A 23,867-nucleotide genomic window follows, 5' to 3' on the forward strand; every position below is an offset into this window, starting at 1 on the left:
TTGCAATAGACAAACAAAATTATCAATTTATAAAATTGGAACCATTCAAGAAAATGTAACTCACATTTGGCTTATTCATAAATATAGTAATATAGCTCATTTTCACAGTTGTTATTATAAAATAATCTACAAGCCCCATTAGTTCAAAATTGTATTCAGGATTATTAATGTACAATAAAAATAATATATATATATATATATATATATATATATATGTATGTAATGTATGTATGATGTATGTATGATGTATGTATGTATGTAGTATGTATGTGTGTGTGTATATATATATATATATCCTACTTAGCCTCTCAACCTCGTATCATAATATTTGATGTAATCAGTTTAGTTTTTATTTCGAACCTACAAATACAATTAAAGGACTGAGCTTCAGTTTAATCAGAGTGTACTAAATTATTTTGGAAAGATAATAGTTTTGTCTCCGAGTTTAAGTTTCTTCTTCCGCGTTCTCATGACTATGTCGGAGCGTGCAGATGACTAGACCAATATATGAGATGAACTGCGCATTCTTTGGTGACATTCCACATGTGTGCAGATTTCATTAGTTCCGATTTAAGCTTCCAGAACATATGCTGTGTTATGTTTAAGTAAGATAGAGAGTGATATAGCATAATGCAAACAGGGCCGGATTTACCAATTGGCAACGCAAGCTAAAGCTTAGGGCCCCCAGAAATATTTAGCACTGACATACATCTGGACTTATAAAGGGCCCCAAATTTTAATAGCGTAGGGCCTTTAAAAGTCTAAATAGGGCACTGAATTAAACAAAATGTTTGGAATATATTTAAAATCAATATTAGAACCTAAATGTTCTATACAATGACGTATTTTGTGGCAGAGCATCTTTATTTACAAAAAAAGACATTATTTTTTTATTGAAGTTAGCATATTATAGACACTTATGAGCTTTAGTCAAAAGCATTCTTGAACCTTTCATGCGATCAAGTATACTCCGTGTAGAGTAGCACTTTTGATGTTTCACCAATATTTCGATTGATGCGAGGAATCAGGGTAGAACGTGGAAGCTTGGGGTTGGGGGGGGGGGGGGGAGGACTTATGTGTGATTTACCTGTAACATAAAAAAAGTACTATTATTCAGCAGTAACTGCAATGCTACTATCTTTTTATATCCAGTGAACCGCGAGCCAGCAAAAAGCCAATTCAAACTAATGTGACCTAGAAATGGGTTAAGTTAAGGGAAATATTAAAAAGACGTCTGTTTGGAGACACAAAATAAAAATACCCAGAAAGTCCCTATTATATCACATGACATAGTGTCAACTGAAATCATGTCTTCGTGGTCTAGCCTAAATAGTTTTCCTTACCGCTTAAATGTGAATTTTTTTATGTTAATTTTTAGATTTTGCTCTGGAATCTTACATTTATCACATTTTCCTTTTCTTTTTTACTAGACAGAGTTGATATGAACTTAGTATAAATGTAAAATCAAAGTATAAATGCAAACCTTTCATTAGATGTAAACTAAAGTTCCATCTCACCTAAATCAGATGAAATTGAAGGCCCTGGATGAAAAACAAGTATCTGCCATGTTTTGCTACTTACAGATGACGTGTCATTTCTAATCACTAACCTGTATTTTTTGAAAATTAATGGGAAACAGCCCAAGGAACAAAAACTATTGATTAATATTTTTCGAGCTCAAAATGTCTGCCTTAAGAATGTATACACTACCACTGTATTGTAGATCATTTTGGACTCACAGGATGTAACGAGTACCGTAAGCAGGGGCCTTTGGGTGACTTTGCTCCCTTGAGTGACAGCCTGTAAAAAAAAAAGTAAAGTTCCCCTTTCAGACCTTGTGGTCTATATGGCAGATGATGTAAAGGTCATCTGTTTCTGTGGCCTACGGTTAACTAGGGTGTCATGTGGCCAGCACAACGACCAACCGCCTTTACTTTTCCCTAACTAATGTCAGGTATCCATTAGAGATGGGGGGAATCAGAGGCGCCCGAAGATCCCCGAAATTAAAAATCCCAGTCTTCACCAGGATTCGAATCCCGGTCCCCGGTTCGGAAGCCAAGCGCTTTACCGCTCAGCCACCACGCCTCCTTGAGTGACAGCCTACTCAATACTTATCTTATCTTATAAAACACAGACGTTACTTTAAAAAAGATGATTACGTCCTACGCGTGTCCCTAGGTCAATCTAGTTATACATGTTAACCAATGACTTAAATTCTGCCAAGTCATTGGTTTTTCTATTTGGATCAGGCAACTCATTAAAATGTTTAATTAATAGATCTAGATCTAAAAATTAAATTATATTTTACATAGGTTAGGGTTGAAAAAAAGACTTTACGTCTTTTAACTACTTTACAAAACAACGCCTTGATCCAACTTTCTAAAAAAAATTTCAAATTTTTTGTAGTGTTAAAAAAACTCCATGTCCAGTCTAGAGTAGTATATACAAGTCTATGAGTGCAAACATATAATCATTGACATGATTAAAAACAGAGCTTACCAACACGTCCTTTAGTTTGTACACCGGATACACCGAAATGCTAGCTATTAATCTATTTATAGTTTTTTCGTCATCTTTGAAAATCTCCCAATACATTTTTAGAACCGTGCAGTGTCTATAACACCATGGGAACAAAATTAAAGCACATTTTTAGCAGTGAGGAATTAAATTAAAAATCTAAATCAAACTAAGAACAGATTACTTTGAATAACAGTGCAAGAATATCCAATGTTTTTTTTCCCTCTGTGTCTAGCATCAAAAGCATTATCCACTCAACCACCAGACTATCTATCCACTCAACCACCAGACTATCTATCCACTCAACCACCAGACTATCTATCCACTCAACCACCAGACTATCATTCCTATGTGTTATGTCATTAAACCATAAGGTAAAAAAGAAAATGAATCAAAATATCGCTGATAAAGAGGGCGATGTCAAGGAAAGGAAGATAAAGACAGAGAGAGAGAGGGAGAGAGCGTGAAAGAGAGAGAGAGAAAAAGAAAGAGAGAGAGAAAAGGGCGAGAGAGAAAAAGAAAGTAAAAGAGAGAGAGAAAGAGAGAGAGAGAGAGAGAGCGAGAGAAAAAGAGAGAGAGAGAGAGAGAAAGAGAGAGAGAGGGCTAAGCTATGAGACTGTTCACACTTCTATCACTGTTCTATCACTGTTCTCTACATTTCAATCACCCACTTGGAGCGTAATATAAGTGACACATTTTGTGAACGCATAGTATGATTTGTTGTTCTTGATTCTCATGTTAATTGTGTTTGAATTCGCTGATCGTGAACTGCTTTTAGTCTTACAGATAATAGGCTCTTACTGAGACAGAGGAGCAGGGACTCTTGGAGTAGTGAAGTTCACAAGATGAATAGATAAAAAAAAGGTAATTCATTGGATGGTTTGGTTGGTTTTATACGTTTCCGAACACTCCTTCAGACTTTATTAGTGTTTTTCCTCGACCAAACTTACTGCGAGATGAATTCCAACTTGGGACTATTGAAAAAAATATTTTTTTTTTCGATATTTATAGAAAACTTATATTTTCATGAATAATCTGTAGAGTGTAGAGTGACTGAGTGTAGAGTGACTGAGTGTAGAGTGACTGAGTGTAGAGTGACTGAGTGTAGTTGTCGTTTGGTATTTTTAAAGTCGCTCTTCTAAAACTATGAAAGCTTGCTGTTTAGTCCGTTTCTTTTCGTATTAATTCAACTTCTATCCTATTATCTATCTGCCTTAAACACAATCACACTTTCAATCACACTTTCAATAAAACTTCTCTACTATTAATTATAGAAATAATAAAAGTAATGTTGAGGATTTCAATCAATTAATCAGTGCAAGTAGTTATAGATGTGGACGAGAAGGGCTGGGCTACGGTTGAAACCTCCTGATATAGAGCATGCACAAACACTTCTTAGGCCCATCAGTTGTAGCCTTCTCATCTGCTTACATTATGACGCCCCTACCACACTCACACACAATACACATACTTTTTTTTATGCAACACCTCTCTACCAAAAACCAGGACTGGATTTAGATTTGATAAGGCCTTAAGCTAAATTAGATATGGGGTCCACTAGAATCAACATCACTTTGTCAACAACACGCTTTTTGGCCTAATCGCATAATTTTGTTGGCATCTTCCAATAGAATACCCTCATTCCCAACCAAGAACGTTCAGACCGCCCCTACACACATTTTTTTACCCGTTAATTCTAGAAGTACTGATCAATAAATCATCGAGGCTTTGCTCTTCCAGCGGAAGTTTGAAAGAAAAAAACACTATTCGCAGTTTAGTCTGCTCTTTACACATTATTTTATATTATATTTTGTCAGTTATAGATCTAGATCTTGAAACGCCCCTGATTTAGAACAACTCACCTCCACAAAACTACATTATATTACAACACCCATACGAAAAAGAAACACTCATTTGTCTTCTTTTCCTGGTATCTGATACGCAGCATTCTTCTGAAGCATTTAGGCCCACTCTCGAAGTCTTGGATTCTTCTTTCAGCCTTAGCATTCAGTGTCCAGCTTTCACAACCATATCGGAGTACAGAGACCACTAGATCTAGTGAAAAACACATATCTAATTTCAGACTGTTAAATGAAAAATGTCTTCAACATAAAAAAAAAAATGGTACACAACTTCAGACTTAAAAAAAATAAAAGCTTTTGACCAGGTTTGACTTGATGGCATGTGGCAAGTGATGAGGTAGTTTGACATTGATAAAAACATTATTGATGTTATCACTGCCTAATATCAAAATGCAAACAGCTCAGTACTTCTGAACAACCAAATCGGAGAAGGTTTTAGGAAATTCGTAGGAGTGTTGCAAGGATGCATTCTCTCTACAGCTCTTTTTACCATATTCCTGGAGCATATTATGAGGGAAACTCTAGAAGGATTTACTCCAGGCTTGACAATAAATGAGCGGCCTATTCCCAATCTCATGTTTGCAGATGGTATAGACCATGGGCGTAGCCGGGGGGGGGGGGGTCAACCCCCCCCCCCCCGAAATGAAATCCCCCCCACTTGGGTGGGGGGGGGGGAATTCGGAATTTAGTGACTGATTTTTTGCTTTGATTTTGTTTATTTTAGGTGAGATTTTAATACTAAACTATCACTTGCCCCAGCACAGCAAAGGAGGCTTTGAGTTTAAAACCCCCTACCAGGGGTTTTTGAGTTCAAAATCCCTACCAGGGATGTTCGAGTTTAAAATCCCCTACCAGGGGAGTTTGAGCTTAAAACTTCCTACCAGGGAGGTTCGAGTTTAAAACCCCCTACCAGGTTTTCGCAGTTAAATTCCCTCTTCTATAAAACAAAACAAAAAAATGCAAACGACAATCCCCCAAATTTCACGAGCACAGTTAAGGAAGATTTTGATTTTTAACCCCCCTCCAAAATTTACGATAAACCCCCTCTTCAATATGAAAAAAGAAAATTACTCACTCAAAATTCTATGAGCGTAGCCAAAAGGGTTTTGAGTTAACCCCCACCCCCTCTTCAGTAGGGTTTGAAGCTAAAAAATACCTCTTCAATACCCGGTATAAAAAAAAGCAAATTACGCACTCAAAATGTTATGAGCGTAGCTAAATGTGTTTTGACTCAGTTTTTAGTTTAAACCCCCCTTCAGCGAGGTTTGAAAGTACAAAAATACCTCTTTAATATTAAAAACTAAGCAAATTATACACTCAACATGTTATGAGTGTATTCAAAGGGGTTTTGAGTTTTAACTCCCCCCAGTGGAGTTTGAAGCTAAAAAATACATCTTCAATATAAAAAAAAAGAAAATTACACACTCAGAAATCTATGAGCGTAGCCAAAGGGGTTTTGAGTTTAAACCCCCCTTCAGAGTGGTTTGATGCTAAAAAAATACCTCTTCAATATAAAAAAAAAGGAAATTACACACTAAAATTTTTTGAGCGTAGTTAAGCCCATTGGGGGTTTTGAGTTTAAATCCCTCTCCTACAGATGGCTTTTTAAAACCCCTCCAGATGGTTTTGAGTTTAAAATCCCCCTACAGAGCGTTTTGAGGTGGAAAACCTCTATCTTCAATATTATTCTAAAGCAAACTACAGTTACTAAATTCTATGACCGTAGCTAAATGGGATTTTTAATTTAAAAAAAAAACATAACTCCAGAGATTTTTTAGTTTAAAACCCCAAACAGAATATTTTGACGATAAAACTTCCCTTTTCGATATAAAATCTAAAGCAAACTACAGTCACTTAATTCCAAGAGCGTATTTAAGAGAGGTTTCACATTTCTACCAGTGGCGGGGCTTAATTGATAAAGTGCAGTGAATAGTCATCTGCCGAAATTGAAAAACACTAAATGTGGCTCAACAAAGATGGCTAAGACATATTTTAGGAGTCAGTTATAGAGATCAGGTGTAAATAAAGGAAATCCTATGCCGAACTGGGAGTCGACCCTTTAGTAAGATTGTGACAGAGCGTCGCATGAGGTTTGTGGGACATTTTCTCCGACAAAATGAATTACGCATAAGAAGAGTTGCGATGACATCCTAGTACAACTTGTCGCCACACATTCATGGAGGTCCTCAGAGCAGGTGGGAAGTTGCATCAGACATTACCAGTGAGTGACAGATTTTTGTGGAAACAGCTTGACGGCAAATGCGGCGAACGGCGCGGGAGGGTCTAAGTCAGTAAGAATAGCACATTAGGTTTTTAAAAAAAATTTTTATAGCAGTAAAATGCACTGTAGATACCTCAGAATATGCATTTTGTTGGCTTTCAATATCAGAAATAGTGCTTGGGAGCGGGGCTCCGCCCCGCGCTGGGGGAGCTCCTAGCGCTCCTCCAGACCCCCTTGCTGGCTATGGCGGGGAATCTAAAATTTTCCCACTAACTCCAGGAAGAGCCTTTTCTAGGGCACTATAAGCGTCTTCCGAAAGAATGTTGGGTCAGAATGTAATAAAGATTATTATATATACACACAAGCCCCCCCCCCCCCCCCCCGCGAAAAAAAATCCTGGCTACGCCCATGGTATAGACTCATTGGAGAAGGGAAGTTACGCAATCAAAAAAAATATATATATATATAAGTGCTTAATGTGAAAGAAATTATAAATTTAAATTATAAAATAAATTTAAATATCGGCTAATGCGAATAAAAAATCGTTTTGGGTAAATTTAATCGCTGCGATTTCGATCTTGAAAATGGCTTAGATGTCCTAGATTAAAGGTAAGTAACAGGTTTCATTGTCGTATTTTTATCGTCCAAGGCTTGATGGCAAGTGGGAAAATTAGTGACACCACTCAATTCACTACTAATATTAATAGATACTTTTTAAATTTAGATGTGTTTTTTTAATGGCTTATGTTACAAATCATTTAATTGTTAGTAATATATATATATATATAATATATATATATATATATATATATATATATATATATATATATATATATATATATATATATTATTAATGTTACCCCAAACTGGCCCCGAAATACGCCTTTGCAAGTATCAGTAATCTGCTGACCAAATCCTTGACATTATCTCTAAGCTCTGCACACGTTCATTGCCCTGTTGATCTTACTTTATCTTCATTGTTTGAAGTGACATATTGACATGAACTTTGAGACCAAAAGTAAGTTTTTAGTCTGTTTGTCATTGTCACTAAAGCTTATATAGCCGTGCGGGTAGCGCGGGAACTAGGAAATTTACTTTTTAAAGTATCCAAAATAAATAAAAAATTTCGAGTGAATATATGGGTCTGGGTAATAAATGAAATGAAACAGCAAAGAAAAAGTTAGAAGTGCTTTTTAATTTGTTTGTTTGTTTGTTTTTCATGCGAAGTCTTATCTAAAGTCATTCATTATCTCAAGTTCTACTTTACGGACGTTACCTATATACAAATCTATTAAAATCTTACGTCACATGTGGATATATCTATTTCTGTACCTGCAGGCTAGTAGTTCTCAAACTGGGACGCTAAGGTTTTCCTTGGATTTATTTGATAAATTGAAGTCATTTGAGATCGCAAGATGCTTTCAGAAAATGTTTGACTTTGTTTTTGTTTTCAATGTTTAGGATGTTTCTTAAGAATTGAAGATTATTACTTCCTAGTCCAAACCTCCCGCTGGACGGCGGAGGATGATAGCGGGCAGGGTTCGAACCTGAGACCCTTGAGTCGATATTCCAAGGCTTATACCACACGACCAGGCAGACATCCCACTTGAAAATAAGTTGGGAACCGCTGGAAGTGTCGCTCTTGCTCTCAACAGTTTTTACTGATAGGACGACCGTGTCCTCTTGCTAAGTGCAAATGGCCCACTCCATGCTGGAATAATCCATGAAACAAAGGTAAGCACATTTGTATGCGCGTGTCTTAACAAGAGGGAAAAGAAAAGACTTTAGTGTCTATTTAGATCTTTGTGTTTTAGTAAACTATTCTGACGGGTCTCGTCCTAGTAGAGAAATCTTTATTATAACTTATAAGAATAAACAGCTTGATGGATTAAGTATATTATATACATATATATATATATACATATATATATCTATCTATATATCTATATGTATCTATATATATATATATATATATATATATATATCCATCTATATCTATATCTATATCTATATCTATCTATCTATCTATCTATCTATCTATCTATCTATCTATCTATATATATATATATATATATATATATATATATATATATATATATATATATATATATATATATAGAGAGAGAGAGAGAGAGAGAGAGAGAGAGAGAGAGAGAGATAGATAGATAGATAGATAGATAGATAGATAGATAGATAGATAGATAGATAGATAGATAGATAGATAGATAGATAGATAGATAGATAGATAGATAGATAGATAGATAGATAGATAAGTGATACATTAAATAATATCATTCAACATGTTAAGGTCTAGGATGGGTGCCTTACATGTTGACTTAATGCCATCTGCCATTAATACAAATGCACAATCTATTTATTCCCATTCCGGTGAGAAAATTTGCCGTAATTACGTTTCACTGTAACTCTCAAGCGAGGGGTCATTAATGAAGCCAATTCGGGCCAGAATAAAAATGATTATTAGAATCGTTAGAGACCGTTAACAGAACATTATGGGTTTAAAAAAAACATAAGTCGTTTAAGCTGAAAGATTTCCTTTTAGTAACTTTCAATTATCTTTTAATTCTTTCTTTCTCTTTCAGTGCCTCTCTGCTTATCTATCGCTCTGTCTATCTATATGCCTCTCTGTTCTTTGTCTTTATATTAATCTGGCTGTCTCTCTTTATATATATATCTATATGTTCTTCTGTCTATTTATTTCTCTGTTTTTCAAACTCTTAGTTGTTTCTATGTTTATTAGCCTGCCCCTCCTCTCTCTCTCTGTTCCCAGGAAGTGTCTATTCAAAATTTAGACTTTTTTTTCTCTTTTCTAGCATTACTTGTTATTTTGTTCTCTCTTTCTCGTATTTTTTTCTATTTCTATTTTCTTTCTTTTTCCTCTTTCAATTCCTTCTCTTTCATTCTCTCTTCTTTTTTCTGTGTCCTATGTGTACAGTACAAACGCACTAATGTAGGCCCTAGCACCTACCTGTGTACGAGACGCAGAAATGAAGAAACCAGTGCCCTAGTTATATACACTAGAATGAAACGAACGAGAGAATGGTTGTAGGAAGAGGTCATGTGTGCCAGGTCAACTCACTCCACCTCCGTCCATTTAGTAATGCTATCGTTAAGTGCCTGGCATTCCCAGTTTCCTTCAATCATTCCAATCTATTGATGACGTCATGGTATTGGGTATTGATTATGTCAGAGTTAGTCCTAGCATGGGCGTAGCCAGGATTTTTTTTCGGGGAGGGTTTTGGGGGCCCCCGCGGAAAAAAAAATTATATATATATATATGTGTGTGTGTGTGTGTACATAATTAATCTTTATTACATTCTGACCCTTTCGGAAGACTTTTATTGTTTATTGTAGACACCCCGCCCTTGCTAGCAAGGGGGTCTGGGGGAGTTCGCAGCGCTCCCCCAGCGCGGGACGAAGCCCCGTCGCCGAGCACTATTTCTGGTATTGAAAGCCAACAAAATGCATATTCTGAGGTATCTACCGTGCATTATCTTGCTATTAAAAAGTTTTATTTCAAAAACCTAATGTGCTATTCTTACTGACTTAGACCCTCTCGCGCCGTTCGGCGCATTTTCCGGCAAGCTGTTTCCGCAACTCTTATTTTGCGTAATTCATTTTGTGTGAGAACAGGTCCCGCAAAACCTCATGCGACGCTCTGTCACAACCTTACTAAGGATTCGACTCACAGTTCGGCATATGATTTCTTTGACTGACTCCTAAAATCTGTCTTAGCCATCTTTGTTGAGACACATTTAATGATTCACACTTTATTAATGGAGCCTAAGCCACTGGTAGAAATTTGTAACCTTTCTTGACTACGCTCTTGGAATTACATGCCTGTATTTCGCTAAAGATTTTATATCGAAAAGGAAAGTTTTTTCGTCAAATCATCTGTTGAGGGGTTTTAAACTAAGAAATCTCTTGAGTTTTTTTGTTTTGTTTTTAATTCAAAACCCCATTTAGCTACGATCTTAGAATTTGGTGACTCTAGTTTGCTTTAAAATAATATTGAAGAGAGAGGTTTTCAACTCTAAACGCTCTGTATGGGAATTTTAAACTCAAAACCATCTGGAAGGGTTTTAAACTTTAAAGAAAAAGCCATCTGGAGGAGGGGGATTTAAACTCAAAACCCCTTTGGCTACGCTCATAGATTTTATAGTGTGTAATTTGCTTTTTTTTTATATTGATGAGGTACTTTTTAGCTTCAAACCCCAACTGGAAGGGGGGGGGGTTTAAACTCAAAACCCCTTTGGCTACGCTCATAGAATTTTGAGTGTGTAATTTGCTTTTTTTATATTGAAGATGGGGTTTATCGTAAATTTTGGAGGGGGGTTTAAAATCAAAATCTTCTTCAACTGTGCTGTTGGAATTTGGGGATTGTTGTTTGCATTTTTTTTGTTTTGTTTTATAAAAGAGGGGGATTTAACTGCAAAAACCTCTGGTAGGGGGTTTAAAATTCAAAATCCTCTGTAGGGGGTTTTAAACTCAAAGCCCCCTGGTAGAGGGATTTGTATCTCAAAACCCCCTGATAGGGTTTTTTTTTATCTCAAAACCTCCTGGTAGGGGGATTTAAACTCAAAACCCCTTGGTAGAGGGTTTTAACTCAAACCCCCCTCGGCTGTGCTGTGGTAAGTGATGATTTAGTATTAAAATCTCACCTAAAATAAACAAAATGAAAGCAAAAATCAGTCACTTAATTCCGTTCCCCCCCCCTGCGGGGGGGGGGGGGGATTTCATTTCGGGGGGGGGGGGTTTGAACCCCAAGAACCCCCCCCCCCCTGGCTACGCCCATGAGTCCTAGGTCAGTGTTTAGCGGGAGACATGACACAAATGAGGCGAAGACGTTTCCTTTCTTTTAAAGGAGGCTATATAGACTGGGGTGGGGAGGTGAGTAGGGGCATTTAAAACATATTGATAACGCACATGCACACACACTTATATCATACACACTTATATAGACACGTACAGAGTTCGTGTAAGGCCCAAAGTTTCAAGTGCAATGAAAACAGCAAAAGTTTTAGCCGTTATCATAAGAACTGCTGGGATTGGCGTCTGAAATTGATCTGTCATTGATCTGAACAAGTTTCCCATTGCAATGTTTATTAGAGGGCACACACAAAAACAACACCAACTGATATTGCAACAACTAACTGATGACTACATAATCTCATATGTTGCACAATTAGATTGATTATTTCTGTTTTGTTTTATATGTTTCGGAGGTTCCTTCAGATTTGAAGATTATTACATCCCAGCCTAAACCTCCTGCGAAACGACAGTCAAGAACGCATACCACACGGCATAAACCAACAAATATGTTGCAACTTGCAACAATACAATGATGCACTTCTTTTACGCTTTCATTAACAAAATTTAAAATATCATTTTCATCATCATCATCATCAGCTATATTTTTTTTTTTTAATCGAGCATTTTAAAAATGAAATAATCGACTTCTGAATATATTGATCCTGTCAGTTGACATTTGCTTAAACGAAAAAACAACATATTTTTATAGATCTAAATGCGTTCTTTATCATGTCCATTTTTTCCTTGCGACTATTTTAATCGATTCTTATCTCTATTGATCACCTTTTGCCCCGCTACATCCGCGGAGCCTTTGCTTGGCTACGATATGAGTCAACCTATTGTTGTCGTCAGGCGCGAATGACACCTCATTTATAACGTTGAATAATCATTAATTATGAAGAGACTCCATTTCCAATTGCTGCCCTGCATGCCAGGCTACGTAGAATGTGTCTCTTAGAATCGGTATTTTCAAACTAGCCGAGATGCTTCGAGGAAATTCATAAAATGCTATGTTCAATGCTATAGCTGACATTTACCAGAGTTGTGGTTTTATATGGGGTGTATTGTATATGAATTATTAGGCCCTACTACCAAGTACTTTTTGTGTCTCTATCACGTGTTTTCTTTCTACACACTCAATGGGTTTGAATCAATTATGAATTAAAAAAAAAAAAAAATGTTGGTGACCTCGGCTTCATAAACTGGTTTCCGCTTCGTCTATCATGCACGTCACTGAATGTTAGCTCCTGGCATCAGTCTGTTGTTTGCTTTAGGCTGTGTCTGATTTGATTTTTGTAATTCTCTTCCCTTCCTGATGAAATGTCTGCTCAAGTTACTCCGTAGTGAAAATATCGTGTGGGTACTCCATGAGTTAATGACATTACTTAGAATGGTGATGTCTAAGCAATATTCGAATGGGTCAGGGATGTCTTAGCAATATTTCAACGGTTCAAAGATGTCTTGTCAATATTTCAACGGTTCAAATATGTCTTGTAAATATTTCAACGGTTCAAAGATGTCTTGGCAATATTTCAACGGGTCACAGTGGTCTTGGCAATATTTAAACGGGTCTTAGATGTCTTGGCAATATTTAAACGCGTCTAAGATGTCTTGGCAATATTTCAACGGATCAGAGATGTTTTGGCACGATGTCTTAGCAATATTAAAATGAGCCATTGATGGCTTTGCAATCATCGAACAGTACCACTGATGATTTTAAAATATTTAAATGAGCCATGGGGGGGGGGGGGTGCGTGGTGTCTGAATGGCAGGTCTTCCGAACCGAGAGCTCCTGGGTTCGAATCACGGTGACGACTAGGATTTTTAATTTCGAGATTTTAAGGACGCCCCGAGTCCACCCAACTCTAAAGGGTACCTGACTTTAGTTGGGGAAAGTAAAGGCGATTGGTCGATGTGCTGGCCACATGTAACCCTGTTCATTAACAGATGGCCAAACAGATGACCTTTTCTAGGCCTGAAAGGGCATACTAGTTATTATTGAATGGGCCAGTGAAGCTGTAACAACTTTTGAATGACCGATGATTTCTTGGTAATTATTGGAGGGTCAGTTATGTCCTAATCATTATTAAATGATCCAAGATATTCTAGCATTAGTTGAATGATTCAGTGATATCCTAGCAAACGCTAGGGGCATACCCTCTTTTCCTAGCAATCATCGAATATGTCACACAAATGTCAGCCAAATGTCAGCCAAATCCTGTAAACAACTAAAAATGAGTCAATGATGTCCTAGAAAAAAAATAATCTAGGAGAGGGGCGTGCAAAGTCCGCAACTCACTGGCTGAGAAATGCTGCTTTTAGCCAGCGTTAATGAGGCCACCCTACTGTCCATTTGAGTTCTGTGACCTGTGACCCTATTCAGTTCACTAACAAGTAGCCCAAAGACTTGAGACGCTTTAAGAGACAACGACCTTTGGGATGACCAAACAAAATGTATTCATTGCCTCTCAAAGATTAATTGTCATGCGTGAACTGTGTTTAGGTCCACTTTAATCTACAGTTAGATCTAGAACTACATACTGCTGCCTTCCTGTTGGACGTTTTAGCGACTTCACAAATACAGGCATGCAATTTACACAGATCTAACACGTCACACACATTAGCAAACATGTGCATACACAGACACAAGCGTGTATTGGTTTACTATAAAGTCAACTAAGCTTTTAAGTTGTTCGATAGCATATCAGGAATCAATACAAACCAACACTTTCAGTTAAGTGGGCAAAGGGAGAGTAGTAAGTAGGCCTACTTAAAGTGAACAAAGAGGAAATCATAAAATGTTCAACCCCCCAAATCAAATCTCTCACATATTGCCCTGTCAGGGACTATTTGTTTGTTGTTTTTTTTTAATTAATAAGTAAAAAATAACTCATTTTGTTGTTCTATTTGAAGTGACAAAAGATGAGTGGAGGTATTTTTTTTTTATAGAGATCCGTTTCAGGGACGTCTATCATTAGGAGAGGATGGATGCCTTAGCAATACGCCCTGGTAGAGTGTCGTATGTGGTGCCCAACCTTCAGTCAAGCCCAAAATGTCATGGTACAAAATGTCATGGTACAAATTACAAAATGTCATGGTACAAAATGTCATGGTACTTGATATCAATGCGGAAAGGTTTCAAGAACATGAAGTAAAACGTCCTCGTATTTTCAAATAAATCAACTACACTGTATTTACAGACTATAACGTATTGGTATGGCGCATTTGAATATGTGGCAGAGATCCTGCAAAATTGTACCATATGGCGGGGCCCCATAAGACGCGGGGCTTTGGGTGGTCGCAGCTGTTGGCTTCTCCACTGCAGTTCCAAAGTAATAGACCTGTTCCTAATTTACACGTACATTCATTATAATAAATCTATAAAACATAGAGATCTAGAGATAACACATAGATCTATAGAACAAACATAGGCCCTTATCTATTGAACAAAGCATACAAGATTATACATTATTCTCCTAAGGATAAAACAAGCAATCAAAGACAACTATCGTTAGAAATATTGCTATAACTATTGTTAGAAATATATAGCCTCCTTCAGTCCCGAAGCGACTATGGATCATCTCACAAAAATAAGATGAATGCCTGTGCATTCGTTATGGTCGAAACGATGTCGCCAACACTGCAGTTCCCCTCTCGCCACGCAGCTGCTGTATCCAAAGGAATGGCAAAAGCCAATACAGTTTGGATCAGCGACGTCGCATGCACTGCATATTGCAAACTGCCTAAAGGTTACCGGATCCTGATTTTTCCTCAGGGTTGACCCCCGAAGCCTCTCCCATGTGTGGGTATAGCTGCAAGGAGAGGTTTTCCTTCTCCTGGTTGGGTAGCCAGACATGGTAAACGAGCCCCTCCTGCACGAAGCTTACTGGTTTAGGCGCCAGTTGCTCGCCATCGCCCCTTCTCCTGCTAGTGAAAACAATTCCACTGGACTAAATATCTGAGCCACACCATGAAGGCCACGAGTTGGACTGGTTGTCAGTATTTGAGACGCATGCCATTAGGAAGCATCTTATAGGTAGCGGAGTGCTTATATTCATTACCACTTCCGGTAATGACAACCTTGCGGAACCAGCTGCTCTCTTATGGATAAATCAAACAATCAAATACAACTATCATTAGAATATTGTTCAATAAATTAATCCAAATGACTGAATAGATGAAGATCATTACTTCACTGATACTGACATTTATATTTCTATATTTCTTGCCTACTGAGAGATTCGTCGACTATCACTGACACACAAAAGTATCAAGCTGTTGCCAGATATTGTTTAGTTCTTTAGAAGCAGGAATTTAAGAACAACACTTACACGGGATACAAAAGGGTCCACCTCAGTGCTGCCCGACTGGTTTTAAAGAAAAGAACATATGAAAACTGTACCAGAGACCTCGATGAATAAACTCGTGACAGTCAATATAGAATAAAGTACTTAATTAGCCAGCAAGTGTTTGAAGAGTTTGTCCTCGCCAAATTTGAGAAATGTTTATGAACCACCTTGAAATGAAGGTGTCTGTCTCTTTCTCATTGCCAATAGGTAAACACATAAAATATGGGCAAGATATGTTTTTGTTTTCCAAGGACCACCAATGTGGAATGCCCTAATAATGTACTGGTCCAAGCTTTAATCACCTAGGTAATGTCTTGGATTATAAATTAAATTTCATTGCAAACAGATTATATCCACCCCCCCCCCCCAAAAAAAAAAAGGGAGGGGGGAGGGCAACAATGACTTCAAAGAAACCTACTTTCTACTTTACTGTTAGCGAAAAACCAAGTCAATGTTTATTACATCTGCAGAATTGTACGTTTCAACAGCTCTACCAGGTTTGGCAATCTGTACATTAAAAATATAAAGCATTTATAAAATAAAAAAAAAAGCTGAACGTCCTGAATTCGAACTCGATGGCTCAAGCCTCCTATCACCAACATACTAACCTCTTTGCCAGGATAGTGCTTGTGAAAATAAAAGGTTTTATAGTCATCTATTATTAGTTTCAAACTTCTAAACGGTGACCTATTTCTCTCTATAAAGTAGAAAGAAAACTTATTCATCTTATACTATCACATCAGCAGGGCCGGCCTGAGATAATCGTGGGACCTTGGCGAAGTGAACTTGGTGGCCCCAAACGAAATAGAAAAATAAACAGCGAAAATAAAATTATGCAATTTATTTAAAACCTAGTCAGGCCATGGTCAGGCTATGGTCAGGTTATGGTCAGGCTATGGTCAGTAATTCAACTCCAACTATAACGTTGGGTACAAGTTTCGCTATTTTTTTCTCTAAAAAATGCTTTGAGTCATGTTCGAGGCCCCCCACCAATAGAAGGCGGCTTCCCGTTTTGCCTATAGCCGGCCCTGACATCAATCAAGTACAATTTGTATACCTTATTCGATACCAAACAAAATAATTAATTACCAAATAGTAAATTAAATTAACTAATTGGTTATTTTCATATTGATTCTTGTTTTGTCAGGTAAAAGAAAGAAATGACATGTAGAAACATTTTCCTAGACAGACAGAAAGACAGACAGGGTTAATATAAGCTTTGTAAAAATAAAAGAGGAGGATGACATGGAGACAGCAGAAGTGATCAGGTGTGGTTAGGCCGCAGATATTCAAGCAATATACAAAATTAATAAACGATATTATTGAATGCAAAATGACAATAACAAAAACCTATTTTTAATTAAATCTGACAATATGGAAGTGCGTGTGCTACCCGCTACCTCCTCCGTTTGTTATGATTGATATTTAGAGTAATGGATTAATATAGAGATTTTCATATATGTTTTTAAATAAAAGGGAGATCTCGTAGAATCACGCGTGCAGTATCACGCTATTTCCTGTCTGATGTCGTCTCGTCTGCTAATGTAAAGAATATTGCTTAGTAGATCAAGATAACGTGCAAAAAAAAATTATTAAAAAAAAAAAGGATACACACATAGACTCATATATATTATACTAGACTGGAAACCGGAAATAACTTCTTATCCACGATTTATCTATTCACTAATCTATATATAGATTTTTATGTATGTAAACTCTTTTTTCATAGAAAAGTAATTATCTTTAGTTTTCAAAGTTTAGAAATAAATGCAAAATCATTTCTCGGATATTCACGCAAATATATGAAACAAAGGCATTTCCTGTTTGTTTCCATTGAGATAATGTTTCAAAAATCCTAGATCGAAATAATTCATGTCAATTTAAACCATCTTATGTACATTTAAATTGATTGATTACCTAGATCTTTCTTGATTATTTATGTATCTACAAATCGTAACATAATTATGAGAAGAGAGTACTCTTATTTTTTATGTTCAATTACTAGATCTAGATCTAAAAATTAAATTATATGTTACATAGGTTAGGGCTGAAAAAAAAACTTTACTTCTTTTAACTACTTTACAAAACAACGCCTTGATCCAACTTTCTAAAAAATTTTCACATTTTTGTAGTGTTAAAAAGTCTCCATGTCCAGTCTAGAGTAGTATATATATATATATATATATATATATATATATATATATATATATATATATATATCATGGGCGTAGCCAGGTTTTTTTTTCGGGGGGGGGGTAGGGGGGATTTTTTTTCTCCTCCCCCCCCCCCCCCCCCCCCCGCAAAAAAATTGTATGTATGTATGTATTAGTGTGTGTACATAATCTTTATTCACTCTGACCCTTCCTTCTTTAGGAACACGTTTATTGCGCCCTAGAAAAGGTTCTTCCTGTAGTTAGTGGAAAAAAAGTTGACTCCCCGCCATTGCCAGCAAAGGGTCTGGGGGAGCGCTAGGCGCTCCCCCAGCATGGGGCGAAGCCCCGCCGCCAAGCACTATTTCTAATATTGAATACCAACAAAATTCATATTCTGTGGTATCTACAGTGCATTTTCCTGCTATTAAAAAGTCTTATTTTAAAAACCTAATGTGCTATTCTTACTGACTTACACTTTCCCGAGCCGTTCGGCGAATTTGGGTTAGGGTTACGGTTAGGGTTTGTTTTCACAAAAATCTGTCACTGGTAATGTCTGAAGCCTCTTCCCACCTGCTCTGAGGACCTCCATAAATGTGTGGCGACAAGTTGTACTAGGATGTCATCGCAACTCTTCTTATGCGTAATTCATTTTGTCGGAGAACATGTCCCGCAAACCTCATGCGACTTTCTGTCAAAATCTTACTTAGGTGTCGACTCCCAGTTAGGTATGGGAATTCCTTGATTTAGACTTGATCTCTATAACTGACTCCTAAAATATGTCTTAGCCATCTTTGTTGAGCCGTATTTAGTGTTTATCAATTTTGGCAGATGACTATTCACTGCACTTTATTAATGGAGCCCCGCCACTGGTAGAAATGTGAAACCTCTCTTGAATACGCTCTTGGAATTAGGTGACTAGTTTGCTTTAGATTTTATATCGAAAAGGGAAGTTTTATCGTCAAAATCATTTGTTGGGGGTTTTATACTAAAAAATCTCAGAACTTTGTTTGTTTTTTTAAAATTCAAAACCCCATTTAGCTACGATCATAGAATTTGGTAACTGTAGTTTGCTTTAGAATAATATTTAGAATAATAATCTGTACGGGGATTTTAAGCTCAAAATCACTGGAGGAGAGGAGTTTAAACTCAAAACCCCCAATTGGCTTGGCTACGCTCAAATAATTTTACTGTGTAATTTGCTTTTTTATATTGAAGAGGTATTATTTAGCATCAAACCCTTCTGAAGGGGGATTTAAACTCAAAACCCCTTTTGACAACGCTCATAGCATTTTGAGTGCGTAATTTGCTTTTTTCTTTTCTACATTGAAATGTATTTTTACCAACCCCGCTGGCGGGGGTTTAAACTCAAAACCCCTTTTCTACGCTCATAGATTTTATAGTGTGTAATTTGTTGTTTTTTTTTTGTTTGTTTTTTGTTTTTTTGTTGCATTTTGTTTTTGTTTTGTTTTATAGAAAAGGGGAATTTAACTGCATAAACCCCTGTTAGGGGGTTTTAAACTCAAAACCCCCTGGTAGGGGTTTTAAACTCAAAACCCCCTTAGCTGCGCTGGAACAGGTATGGTTTAGTATTAAAATCTCACCTAAATAAACAAAATCAAAGCAAAAAATCAGTCACTAAAGCTCGTCTCCCCCCCCCCCCCCGTGGGGGGATTTCATTTCGGGGGGGGGGGGGGTTGACCCCCTGGCTACGCCCATGATATATATATATAAGTCTATGGATACACACTTCTTAATCTCTACATCATTATTATTAAGATTTAATATAGATATAGTACATCAGGTCAAAAGGTCAGAAATATGGGCTTATGTATACCGATCTTCATTAAAATAAACAATAACAAAAAAAAAGAAAAAGAAAAAAACCCACAAGATTCCTTCATACAACGTACACAAGAAAAACACAAAAGTACTTCACACAATGAGTGGTACGAAGACAAGAATCAATACAATGTTAAGATTTTTTTTATTGACTTATGTTTTTTCTGTGTAACTACAGATCATTAATCATACTGTATATGAGCGTTGGCTACATAGCTGTAAACCACGCTATTAGACTAATATACAATAAAGTGGTAATATGAACAAACAGAGGCGGCCTTAGCAGTGCGCGGGGCCCTAGGCAAATGTCTAATGCGGGGCCCTGCGCTGTAAGCTAGACTAGATATATCGTACGATATCAGGCTAACGGGACTGTCCACCAGGACCGCCACTAACACTGAAGGCCTTTTTTGTTACTAGACATAATATCTTACGCATGGGCGTAGCCGTGGGGGGGTTGGGGTTCAACCCTCCTCCCCCGAAATAAAATCCTCCCCCCCGCGGGGGGACATCGGAATTTATTGACTGAATTTTTGCTCTGATTTAGTTTATTTTAGTTGAGATTTTAATACTAAAACATCACTTGCCCCAGCGCAGCCAATGGGGTTTTGAGTTTAAAACACCCTACCAGGGGGGTTTGCAGTCAAAACCTCCTCTTCTATAAAACAAAACAAAAAAATGCAAACGACAACCCAAATTCTAAGAGCATAGCTAAGGAAGATTTTGATTTTTAACCCCCCTCCGAAATTTACGATAAAAAAACCCTCTTCAATATAAGACTATCCATGTATCAGTCACCAGATTCTATGAGCGTAGCCAAGAGGGGTTTTGTGTTTAACCCCCCCCCCCCCTTCCAGCGGGGTTTTCAGCTAAAAGCCACCTCTTCAATAAAAACAAAAACAAATTACACACTCACAAGTGTAGCCACACGGATTATTTAGTTTCAATCCGCCTCCCCCTTTTAAGCGGGGTTTGAAGCTAAAAAATACCTCTTCAATGTAAAAAAAAAAGCAAATTACGCACTCAAAATGCTATGAGAGTAACGAAAGGGAATTTGAGTTTAAACCCCCCTTCAGCGGGATTTGAAGCTAAAAAATACCTCTTTACTATAAAAAAAAAAAAGAAAATTAGACACTCAAAATGCTATGAACGTAGCCAAAAGGGGTTTTGAGTTTAAACCCCTTCCAGCAGGGTTTGAATCTAAAAAAATGCCTCTTCAATATAAAACAAAAGCAAATTACACACTCAAAAATCTATGAGCGTAGCCAAAGGGGTTTTAAGTTGAAACCCCCTTTCAGGTGGTTTGAAGCTAAAAATACCTCTTCAATATAAAAAAAAAGCAAAGGATCTAAGTCAGTAAGAAAAACATTGTTTTTTTTTAAATAAAACTTTTAATAGCAGGATAATGCACTGTAGATACCTCAGAATATGTAGACCCCCTTGTTGGTAATAGCTGACAGCTTACAATTTTTCCACTAACTCTAGGAAGAACCTATTGTTATGTACAAACACCACACATACATTCACTCACATACATACACTCTCTAACAAACACACACACACACGCATATATATATATATATAATATATATATATACACATAAAATACATATATCCCAACCCCTCCCCCCCCCCCGAAAAAAAATCCTGGCTACGCCCATGATCTTACATAATTACTGTACTATTGGCCTTTCAACTACATAAACTCGAAATGTTCTTCAACTTAACTTCTGAATCTGATAAGGCCACAAAATGTTTTGTAAAAGACATCTGCTCTTTGTGGCTAACATCAAGCGTGCAGTCAAGGATGACGGGAAAATATGCCATCAGGTCCATAAGCTCGTTTTGATTCCTCTATCCGAGGTACTGGTCGTGAGCCTTGGCGTTTAAATTCGTCGAAGTTCTTGCAAGGTTAGGTCAGTTTTGTCAAGCATCTCAACCATGCCTCAAAACTGGCCGCTGTTCGGCGCATAAAGTTTCTCTGTTCTCCCACGAAATGCGTTGTTTTTTTTTTTTGTTTGTTTTTTCATTTTTTATATGCCAAAGTGAATTGTTAAACAGTGATAGCCGCTTAGAATGTACAGGTCATAAGAATATGTCTTAATCGAAACTGAACAGTATTTCGAAACCAAAAATGTCATGTTAAGAGCTTAAAAGGTAATGGGTAGGCTATCATATAAATGCCCAATAATATTGATCAACAAGTTGTAGTTTATGAGAACTGGTTTCATTTTCGAACCTGACGGTGACAAGTGAATCTCCTAGCGCGGGCCCCCCTTAGGCGCGGGGCCTGAGGCGATAGCCCCACTTGCCACCCCCTAAGGCCGCTACTGTGAACAAACGGCACGATTAAACAGAGAGGTTCATTAGTCACATTAGTAGTTAAAATACTGTAAATTACAATACAGTGGACTATTACACTTTCTTAATATAGTTATGAGTATTTTGAAACAAACAAAAAAAAAAGGCCAAGGTCAATGTTGACTTTATTAATGTTAAGATTTGAGCCGGGCAAATCGTCAGGGATAACTTTTGTATGAAAATAAGGCGTAGTAAAAACTTGGAATAGACTTTTATTTTCAAGTTTACGTGCATGGCGCGAACGTATTTAAATTTATATTTAATCTAGAGTCTAGATCTAGATTTAATATAGGTATAAAGTCTAGAACAAATCATTTTGAGAAGAAAATTATATAGTTTGTGAATTTGTTATTTGTTCTATTCAGTCATATGAGTAAAGCCGAGACAGTAGTAGATATAGTTTTGATTATTTAGATATCTCATCTTATCATAAGATAAAATAAAAAGACTTATCTGATCTCAGAGTCAGACTCAGTATCTAATCTACTAGATCAAGAGTAGATCTATCTATCCATTAACTTTTGTTGTAGAGGGTGCCGTGACAGTTAGTGCAACCAAATATCTCCATTCTTCCCTGACGGCAGTCTGTAACTGTCTGTTCTAAGCAGGGTATCACTCTCAAGAGAAAGGCCGGTCCATTCTTCCCTGTCAGCAGTCTGTAACTGTCTGTTCTAAGCAGGGTATCACTCTCAAGAGAAAGGCCGGTCCATTCTTCCCTGTCAGCAGTCTGTAACTGTCTGTTCTAAGCAGGGTATCAAGAGAAAGGCCGGTCCATTCTTCCCTGTCAGCAGTCTGTAACTGTCTGTTCTAAGCAGGGTATCAAGAGAAAGGCCGGTCCATACTTCCCTGTCAGCAGTCTGTAACTGTCTGTTCTAAGCAGGGTATCAAGAGAAAGGCCGGTCCATACTTCCCTGTCAGCAGTCTGTAACTGTCTGTTCTAAGCAGGGTATCAAGAGAAAGGCCGGTCCATTCTTCCCTGTCAGAAGTCTGTAACTGTCTGTTCTAAGCAGGGTATCAAGAGAAAGGCCGGTCCATTCTTCCCTGTCAGCAGTCTGTAACTGTCTGTTCTAAGCAGGGTATCAAGAGAAAGGCCGGTCCATTCTTCCCTGTCAGCAGTCTGTAACTGTCTGTTTTAAGCAGGGTATCACTCTCAAGAGAAAGGCCGGTCCATACTTTTCCGTTGCCCAACCAGCTTTTATTTGGACGACCCTTTCTTCGTGTTCCTTCCACTGTACAGCAGGGTATCACTCTCAAGAGAAAGGCCGGTCCATACTTCCCTGTCAGCAGTCTGTAACTGTCTGTTTTAAGCAGGGTATCACTCTCAAGAGAAAGGCCGGTCCATACTTTTCCGTTGCCCAACCAGCTTTTATTTGGACGACCCTTTCTTCGTGTTCCTTCCATTGTACTTTGAAGGATGACTTTTGTCACTTTTGAAAATGAGTCATGAATATGACCGAAGCAGCTCAGATTTCGTCTCTTCACAGTAGACTTTGAGATTATATTACATTAGATTAGAGTAGATCTTTCTATATCTAGAAGATATCTATTCTAGATCTAGAGTCTAGAACTCTAGACATGACGTCTGGGTTACTCTAATTCTAGTCTATTGGTCTACATTAGAGTAGATCTAGAAATCTATATTTTTAAAAAAATATCTTTAAATTATATCTTAGTTAAATTTAATATAGATACAATAAAATCTAAATATATAGGAAAGTAGCCCAACAGTTGTATA

At 37.3% G+C, this 23,867-nt stretch overlaps 1 protein-coding gene across 4 annotated transcripts in view; it reads left to right on the forward strand.

The window, feature by feature from the left end:
* Window positions 1-3,148: 3,148 nt before the first annotated feature.
* LOC106057009 (sphingosine-1-phosphate phosphatase 2-like) overlaps window positions 3,149-23,867 on the forward strand; it is a 36,314-nt gene continuing 15,595 nt past the window's right edge. Inside the window, exon 1 of one of the 4 annotated variants that reach the window (XM_013214013.2) lies at window positions 3,149-3,381. The gene's annotated coding sequence lies outside the window, so the exon portion shown is untranslated. Of the gene's footprint in view, window positions 3,382-7,550; window positions 7,619-7,671; window positions 8,335-22,313; window positions 22,425-23,867 lie in introns of those variants that run through there. The other 3 variants (XM_013214016.2, XM_013214014.2, XM_013214017.2) reach the window with 3 other exon arrangements.

Source organism: Biomphalaria glabrata, chromosome 3 (genome assembly GCF_947242115.1).
Source record: "Biomphalaria glabrata chromosome 3, xgBioGlab47.1, whole genome shotgun sequence".
NCBI lineage: Eukaryota > Metazoa > Mollusca > Gastropoda > Planorbidae > Biomphalaria > Biomphalaria glabrata.